The following is a 9,514-nucleotide window of genomic DNA, read 5'->3' as shown; positions in this document are numbered from 1 at the left end:
CTATTAATGTTTTTGTTTCATGCATCTAAATTAGTGCTGGTCTGTAAAAAGCTAGACATATACAAATTAAGGAAATCTATAGAATACATATTCCTTCATGTACTTTTTTCTACAAAAGAAAATTCTATTTGGCTCAAAGAACAAAGCACAAGGATAAGACATTAGATAAAATATATTGGTATTAATAAAGAAGGCTGTAGAGTTTCTGAGCAGCCTGAAAAAAGACATGATATTTGCATAAGAAAAAGAGAATGTAAAAGCTGGTGCCAAACTATTTTATTGGTATGCTGTTGTACCATAAGAAGGACAAAAAAAAAAAAAACAAAACCCAAAACCAACAAAACAAAACAAAACAAAAAAACCAACAAAAAAAAAAAAAAAAAAAAACAAAAAACACCAAAAAAAACCCCTTCTCTGAAGTTTTTATGTCCTGCTAAGTGCTATTGCATACTTACTATTGCAAGGTTTAATGGCTTGGCTGCCTCATTTATATGTTTGATGAAGACAATATAGGACAAACCACAGAAACAGGCCCAGAATTTAGAATGTGTCTCCACAAATGGAAAAATTGTTCTGGAAAAATAAGAATTATATTCAACAGGGACAGGCACAAGATTCTACACTTGGGAGAGAATGAGTAGCTAAACAAATGCAAGCAGATGGTCAGGGGATAGTTAAGCAGAAAAGCAGATAGACGTTATTGTGACGAGGCAGATAGGAATCTATATCATTCTATTGCAAAGGAGTCAAACACAATATTGTAATTTCTGAATAAGACAGGAACCTGCAAACAGTCATAGTAGTCTTTCCTTCCACTCACCATTGTGATTGTGGTCTGTTTGTACTATATACAGCTCTGCACACAGTAATGCAGTGCTATTGGCCAGTTATAAATATTCTGAAAAAAGCATTTATAATTATGAGGTGCTTAGAAATATTTTAGAGAAGAGTAGACTCAGGGACACACCAGATAATCACAGAATAATAGAATGATTGAGACTGGAAGGAACCTCTGGAAGTCATTTGATCCAACACCTCCTAATCAAGCAGAGACATCTGCATCTGGTTGCCCAGGACTGTGTTCAGATGAGGTTTTGATAACTTTAAGGTAGGAGTCTTCAGGCATTATCTGGGCAGTCTGTGCAGGTGCTTCATTACTGTCACAGTAAAAAAATTATTTGCTGATGTTCAGAGAGAAACTCCTGTATGTGCCCATTGCCTCTGGTCCTGCTGGACCAGCAATATAAAAAGCCTGTCTCTTTCTACCTTGAATGCTCCCTTTAGATACTTACACATATTGATTAGATCCTCCCTGAAACACCTCTTCTCCAGTCTAACCTGTTTCAGTTTTCTCCAGTCCTTCATCCTCTCCCTCATTAGACTCTTCCCAGTTTGTCCATGTGTCTCTTGTACTAGGAAATCCAGAACTGGACAGTATTTCAAGTGTGGCCTCACTAGCACTGAGGGAAGAAGGATCACCTCCCTTGGCCTGCTAGCATCACTTCTCCAAATGCAGCCCAGGGTTCCATCAGCCTTTTTTTTGCCATAATAGCACATTGCCAGCTTGTGTTCAGCTTGTTCATCGGGATTCTCAGGTGTTTCTCTACTAAGGTCCCTTACAGCTGGTTGGACCCCAGTGTGTACATGAGGTTGTTCCTCCCTAGGTTCTGGACTTTGACTTAGCTTTGATGAACTTCATGTAGTTCCTATCAGGCTGTACCTCCAGCCTGGCAAAGTTCCTTTCTGGATGGCAGCACAATTCCCTGGTGTATCTGTCAGTCCTTCCAGTTTAGTATCATCAAGAAATTTTTGAGGATACACTCTGCCCCATTATTCAGATCATTAATGAAGATGTTGAACAAGACCAGATGCTAGACTAGATGCAGCAAACACCACAAGCTCCTGGCCTCCAGATAAACTCCTTGCTCCTGATCACCATCCTGTGGTCCTGGCCACTCAGCCGGTTTTCCATCCCCCTCCCTGCCTGCTTCTCCAGCCCATACACCAACAACTCCTTTATAAGGATCTTTCAGTAAACAGTGTTGAAATACTTCTTGAAACTGAGGCAGGCAACATCCACTGCTGTCCCTTTATCCACCGAGCCAGTCACTTAGTTTTAAAAGTTTTTCAAGTTGGTCAAACGCCTCCCCCTCAGTCAATGTATGCTGAGTACTCCTAATGACTTCCTTGTCTTTCATGTAGAAACAGTTTGCAGGGACCTTCCTAGAGACTGAGATAAGTTGGGTCGGCGACCATCAGGAGCCGTGAGAGCGAAAAAACCCAGGTGAGCCCAGGGGCGGGGTGCGAGACCGAGCGGTACCGGGGGGTTCCTGAGATCAGGACACTCCGTGCAGCTGCTCGGAACCTCGGGGAGAAATGGAAGCTCTCTGGCTCAGCCAATCAGGAGCGGCGGGGGATTTAAATGCGGTGAAAACCGTTACTGCGACCGTTGGTTCAGGGACTCAAGGGGGCGGGGAGAGCAAAAAAGCCAAGATAAGCCCGGGGGGTCCCAGAGAGACCGTGCTGTACGGGGGGGGGGTTCCTGGGCAGGGCGGGCAAACAAACAGGGACGTGTGAGGGCAGGACAGGGCGGGCAAGGAGGGACGTGTCAAGGCAGTCAGGAAGGCAGCTGGTGCAGGCAGGACAAGCAGTAGAGGCACAGCACCTTCCAGCTCTCTCAGGTAAGGTCTGGGTTTTTTGGTTTTGTTTTGTTTTGTTCTTTTTTTGTTTTGTTTCTTGGTTCTTCTTTTAGTTTTTTTTTTTTTTCCTGCAACTCCAATAAAGCCAGCGATGGTTTCCAAAAAAATGAAAGCCATTATTACAAGGGGTGTGTCAACATCCAATTGGCAGCCGCTCACCAGTGGTGCCCCCAGGGATCAGTGCTGGGCCCTGTTCTGTTTAATATCTTCGTTGATGATTTAGATTGAGGGGATTGAGTCCACCTTCAGCAAATTCACAGATGACACTAAGCTGGGGCGAAGTGTGGATCAGCTGGAAGGCAGAAGGGCTCTGCAGAGGGACCTGGACAGACTGGAGAGTTGGGCTGATTCCAGTGGGTTGAGGTTCAACAAGGCCAAGTGCCGGGTCCTGCACTTTGGCCACAACAACCCCATGGGGAGCTCCAGGCTGGGCACAGAGTGGCTGAGAGCAGCCAGGCAGAAAGGGACCTGGGAGTCTGGATTGACAGGAAGCTAAACGTGCCATGGTCTAGTAACTGCAGCGGTAGTGGAACAAGGGTTGGACCTGATGATCTCTGAGGTCCCTTCCAACCCAGCCAGTTCTATGATTCTATGAGCCAGCAGTGTGCCCAGGCAGCCAAGAAGGCCAATGGCATCCTGGCCTGTATCAGGAACAGTGTGGCCAACAGGTCCCAGGAAGGGATTCTGCCCCTGTACTCAGCCCTGGTGAGGCCACAGCTTGAATCCTGTGTCCACTTCTGGGCCCCTCAGTTCAGGAAGGAGAGTGAGGTGCTGGAGCAGGTCCAGAGAAGAGCAAGGAGGCTGTGAAGGGATCCAGCACAAGTCCTGTGAAGAACGGCTGAGGGAGCTGGGGGTGTTCAGTCTGGAGAAGAGGAGGCTCAGGGGAGACCTCATCACTCTCTACAACTCTCTGAAAGGAGGGTGTAGCCAGGGGGAGTGTTGGTCTCTTCTCCCAGGCAGCTCTCAGTAAGACAAGAGGGCACGATCTTCAGCTCTGCCAGGGGAGGTTTAGGTTGGATATTAGGAAGGAATTCTTTATAGAGAGGGTAATCTGGCATTGGAATTTGGATGCCCAGGGAGGTGGTGGATTTTCCGTCCCTGGAGGTTTTTAAGAAGAGACTGGATGTGGCACTCAGTGCCATGGTCTGGGAACCACAGTGGTAGTGGATCACGGGTTGGACTTGATGATCTCAGAGGTCCTTTTCAACCTGGCTGGTTGTGTTATTGTGTGGTTGTGTCGTTCTGAAGACTGACTTGCCTAGAGCTTCCTGGTTCCTCTTTCTTGCCCGTCTTGAAGATAGGAGTGACACTTAGCTTCGTACATAATAGTTTTTCACATGTTCAGAGGATGGTTTTAGAGGAAGGAATAAATTAATCTGTATGTCCTCTGCAAATAAGAGTGTTAAGTGTCAGTTGCCATAAAGATATTTAAGGCAAACTCAGAATCTCTGCTAAAAATAAGGATTTCCAAGCCATGAAATCCTCCATGGGAAGACTACAAAATACAGAATCACAGAATTACTTTGGCTGGGAAAAAACTTGAAGATTGTTCAATCTGTCCATTAACCTAACAATGATAAGCCCTATCCTGAAGTACTATGCCTATACAACTCTTAAGTACCTCCAGGGTATTGGAGAATGTTGTACAGCATCATGCGTGACACCAAATAAAATAAACCAGAACAGAATAAAATATCTAAACCATGCTTCTATATCTTAAGTAATTCAGATTCAGGGGAAGTTTTTGTCCTTTATGGCTCTTAGTAGTGTTACAGTTCAGGCCTCTAAGTACTGTAATAAACTTTGGTGTATCTCTTAAACAATATGGTGAATCAATGTATATGCCTTGAATTAGTCCAGGTTTTCCAAATGTGAAATATTAATTCTAGATTTAAGGAATATAATCTGGAAAGACTCGAGACTTTTGTGCTGAAGAGCTGTCAGTAAATGCCATTAGATGATCCTATCTTGCTTGATGGTAGGGAGAGAGAATAAAATTGTCAGATGTATAGATCAATTAATTGCTATGAGAAACATCATGCCTTCTGTGTTACACAGGCCAAAGCATTTAAAATTAACAATAACACACAATGGGTCCAAATCCCTCACCCATCGGAAGTTCGATCTTGCATATGGTCCATCAAACTGACAAACAGACGTAACCTGTGGCTCGTTGTCTCCCTCAAGTGGATAATACAGGAACAGGGATTGATTGATTTATTTCTTCTACACAAAGAGATTTTTGGGGGATTATTCCATTGTGCTTTGACAGAATGTCTTTGTCCTTCTGTTTGAAGTGGAAAGACTTGATATATACAGACAGCTTGACCAGAAATATGACTATAGAAGGTCATAATTAAAAGCTGCAACCAGTTGTGAGTAGCCGAAACTTAGGATTTTCCTTGGCCAAAATAGCAATTCTTTGCTTGCCTGTGAGCTGTATCAGAAGTCCTTATGGCATAGCAATAAGATACAGATTTCCTGAAAGACCACCCAGTTTACATCTGAAAGATATATAAAAATAAAAATTAAACGATGGCTGGCTGGAAGAATGAAATATTCAGTTGTCTGCAGTCTGAAACCCCAAAAGCTCCCTTCAGTGCTTTCTGTGGTAGGGTATAAGCTGTGACAAACTCATCTTGAATGAGTGTAGTACTCAGATTTGGGTCATTAGTTTGGAGAGAATTTGTTTAGGGTTTTTAAGTATTTGCATTCAGAATCTCTAAGAAATTATTTTGATTGGTTTGGGTCTTTGTAGATCTGACATTGTCAAAAATTCCATGGAAACTCTTTTGAAAGATCTTAAATTCTGTCAGTGTTTACATTATCATAGCTGACCCAAATAGAGAGATGAAACAGGAAAGAAAAAAAGTATTAAATATTCAGATGTACTGAGTATTAGTGATAGCTTTCTGGGAGGAAAGAATTAATCTGTCATCCTTGGGTAATTTAATTTTGGAAGTCCTGAAAGGAATTAGGCTGCAAGTTTACATTAGCTGTAAATGGTGGGGTGGGAATGTGATAAACCCAGATTATTTCATTCTATATATTTAGAAATAATGCTGGGGAAGCTAAAACAAAACAAAACAAACCCATTCTCATAAGGATCTTTGCAAATGTGTTTTATAATAGTTTCATTCCATTAAAAAGTAAATTAGTTTTAAACAGCTGGTGAAATAATGACACGTATATTCTTATTTTACAGATTTTAAAAATTTCAATTAAAATAATCAACACTAAAAAAGAAGTGAGAAACCAAATAATTTTTGTGGGGTTTTTTAAGAGTTCCAGATCTTGTGTGACAAATTCTCTGGTATACTTACCTTGACTATTGACCAACTAGGCCTGTGCTTTCCTATACATTTCTTTCTGGTGGTCAATACTGATAAAGTTCGAAGTCCCCACAGTGTAACTGGAAAGAAATAACAAGAGACTTTGTCAGTATTGAAACTAAGGGGTTTTGGAGCAGTCAAAGCATGAGAAGAGAATCCCAGTGTCTTCCTATTGTGGCTACTACTGACTTCAGTAGTGTAGTAGTGTTCAGTCCTTCCTGCTACAGCTTACTTCATTTGAGTAATAATGAGATATATGAAAAGTCTCTTAATATTGTGATCCATGTTGATAATAGCACTGGTGGCACTGGGAATCTCTTTCCTGTTTGAGGGAGGACCTGATTCTTTGTAAACTGCTGTTGGCTGAGAAAAGCAGAGAGGGTTCCATGTCTGGACAGAAATGTAACCCAGGCAACAGGGGAAAAGACTCAGCATCAGTGTGATTGCGGTGAAATGATTGAATGAGGATATTGCAAAATCTATGTGCAATGTTAGAACAGGTCTCAGTACTGAAACACCACAGTCCTTTTCTTCCCCTGCCTTCCTTTCTCTCATCTTAGAAAAACACCTTTGATTTTTTTTTTTTTTTTTTTCCTTGTTCTTTCTGTTCTGGACAGAAAGCACTGGCTGCTAACAGCGCAAATACAGACAGTGATAAGAGGGATGGAATCGCCAGATCACTGCTTGCACTGTTTGCTCCCCCAACCTCACACACTTACCCATCCTTCTGCCCACGGACTTAACTCATCTTGCCTTCCTGGACATCGTGGAGCTAACTTGGTCACTCCCGTGGCAATCCCTGCCATTTTTTCCCTCCTTGTAGGACCCCACCCATAGAGCGCATCTTTCCACCATGCTGTCCCACTCAATTGCCCCACAAGCAAGCCACCCACTTACTTGTCCCCAGCTGCTTTAACCTCCTAAGGTAGCACTAAGTGCTTTTCAGGAGAGGTGCATTTGGTTTTGTGTTGGTTTTTGTTTGTGGTTTTGGTGTGGGGTTGGTCTTTTTGTTTGTTTTGGTTTGGTTTTTTGTTTTGTTTTGGTTTTTCCTTAAAAAAGCTAGGATTAGTTTTCATTCGTGAAGGTTTTTTATTCTCTTTACAGCCTCAGGTAAATTAACTGACTAATGAATTTTCTGTCGGCCACAGAAGTGTGCTGCAAGTAATTAAGGGATGTGCGCTGGGGCCGATTAAGCTGCAAGTCACAGCAACCAGAACCCGATCGCTGAGAGTCCGCCGCGGTCTCTGCCGCCTGCGCTGGGCCCTACAATGGGATCATTGACTATTTATTTACTTCTCACAACAACTCTGCTGTTTACTTAATTATAGGAGCTCTTCACTTGGCAACCCTCGCCCTCCCCAGCCCCATCTCTTCCACGCTCTTTGAGTTTACCCAGCTCCGAAGTCCCCGTCTCTCTAGTTTATCGATAAGGCTCATCAAGTGGGGCAACGCCTTAGAGTCCTTTGTGGGGTGCGGACTACCCTCCTCCGCGGACCCCGCAACGGGTATTTTCTGTGAGGGAAAGGCGAAGGGACGGGGATTTCCCCGTCAAACTGCACAGCAAGTCTGCCCGAAGGGAGTGGGGTGGGGGGGTGAGGGTGGGAAGAGGCGCCGGGGAAATCCTGTAGCGCTTCAAGGCATGTCCTAGCGGCGGCACAAAATCGGGAGAAGGGGAGAGCGGGCAGACAGACGCCTGTGGCGCTGCGGAGGCGAGCGGCGCTGGGCGATAGAGGAAAGCGCTGGCAATCGTGCGAGAGGCGGGGGGCTGCATTTTACACCCCAGCTCGTTAGGAAGGCCTTAGTTCTATTATCAGGACTCTCCTCCCGCAGTCTTTCAGCCTAGGAGCGAGTCGGGCGGGGAGAGGGACAGAGGGGAGGGTGTTTCCCACAGGGCGCTCTCTCTTTGCTGTCCCCACTCTGGGCTCTCCGTCTTTGCTCGCCCTCGCCAGAGGTTTATCGCCTTCTGTCCCCCTTTGCAGCCTAAATGGTGTAGGGAAAAAGTGCCTGAGCTCAGTCTGCACTAAGGGAAGGATTTGGGACAGGTGGGTATCAGCACGGGGAAGGAGTTGAAAAACCGCCGAATGCACCAGCACTTTTTCTAACCCCCACATACCTCCCCACTCTGCGGTAGTGGCGCTTTCCTCAGCCCCGCGCCCACGGGGCAAAACGGGGACAGGCAGGGGTGGCTGAGCGCCGTTTTCCAAGAGGCAGGATACACCCCCGCCCCCCGCCATGTTTATGAAACGGGCCCAGGGACCCCGAGTAGAATCTTTGACTTCACGCCTTGAAAACTCTCCGCCCGGCGCTCTGGGGCGGTTCGGAAGGCGCCGGGGGAGGCAAGGTGAGGGCGTTTCTGCTTCTCCTGCCGCCCCCGAAGCCTTGAGCCCACCAGTGGCCGGGGAGGGGGGAGGGGGGAGGGGGGAGGGGGGGGGGGGGGGGGGAAGGAAAGGGAAGCGAAGCGGCAGGGGCTGTGACCCGGGAGGTGGCGAGGCTTGGCATTGCGGGGAACCGGGAGAGGCAGCGGAGGAAAAGGCGTTTCTGCTCCTTTAAAGGGCGCTGTGCGGCTCTCCCGACGGGAGGCGGGTCTCCCTCCTTCCTTCCCTCCCTCCTTCCCTCCTCCCTCGCTCGCCCGCCGCCGTCAGTGGTGCCCGGACGCCGGCTGCACCGCAGCCCGGGCAGTCCCCGGCGTCCTGCCACCGCCCTTCCTCCCCCCGCCTCCGCCTTCCTCTCCCTCCCCGCTTCCCCGCCCGCAGCTCAAGGTAGGAAGATGCCCGGGGTCTCCGGATGGCCGCCACGGCCAGAGGGGTTGCATGCAAGTGAGGGGCTATGGGGGAAGAGGGGGGAGGGTGGCGGAGGGGCATGCACCGTAGCCGCGTTGTGCCGGCAGCTGCACACCGCGATGCCCCTGGACTAGGTGTCAGCGGGCTAAGGCAGGCACCGAGTTGGCGGACCCGATCACTGCTGGGCTGGCCGGCTCCTGCCGCCCGGGTCTGTCCCTCCTGTGGAGTAGACAAACCTGTCGCCTTCCTCTCTTCCTCCCTCTGTTGCTCCGCACCATCAGAGCAGCCGCTGTCTCCACACTGGAGGTGGAGGGCTGGGAAGCGGGGATGAGAGGATAGGGCAGCACAGCCCCCGATGACCCCCTCCCCGCTCCCGTGGTAGCCCGGAACTGCTCCTCGCACCAGGAGCGCTGCTGCCGAGCCGGGCGCAGGGCGGCGGAGCCGGCAGCCATGAGAATGTGATTCCCGCTCTCCTGGGAGAAAAACAGACTCTAACTTCGCTAGAGTTGTGGGTGGACAACAGTCTCTCCTTCCGTGAGGTCTACTCCTGCCCCTACCCCGCCCCTCGCCGTACGGCGTAGCCAGCCCCCCTTTCGGCTTGTCGGCCGTCCTGTCATATATTTCTGAACAAATTCAGCATTCTTTGGGTGAGCATACATGGCTAACCCAGCCAGGGCACTGACACTCCCAGTGTAAATCAAGA

At 47.6% G+C, this 9,514-nt stretch overlaps 1 protein-coding gene across 1 annotated transcript in view; it reads left to right on the top strand.

Moving 5' to 3' along the window:
- Window positions 1-2,618: 2,618 nt before the first annotated feature.
- The window catches only part of GRIK2 (glutamate ionotropic receptor kainate type subunit 2), a 365,605-nt gene continuing 358,709 nt past the window's right edge, over window positions 2,619-9,514 (top strand). The window contains exon 1 of the mRNA XM_071741262.1: window positions 2,619-2,681. The gene's annotated coding sequence lies outside the window, so the exon portion shown is untranslated. The remainder of the gene's footprint in view (window positions 2,682-9,514) is intronic.

This window comes from Heliangelus exortis, chromosome 3 (assembly GCF_036169615.1).
Source record: "Heliangelus exortis chromosome 3, bHelExo1.hap1, whole genome shotgun sequence".
NCBI classification, from domain to species: domain Eukaryota; kingdom Metazoa; phylum Chordata; class Aves; order Apodiformes; family Trochilidae; genus Heliangelus; species Heliangelus exortis.
This window is presented reverse-complemented; position numbering and strand designations above follow the sequence as displayed.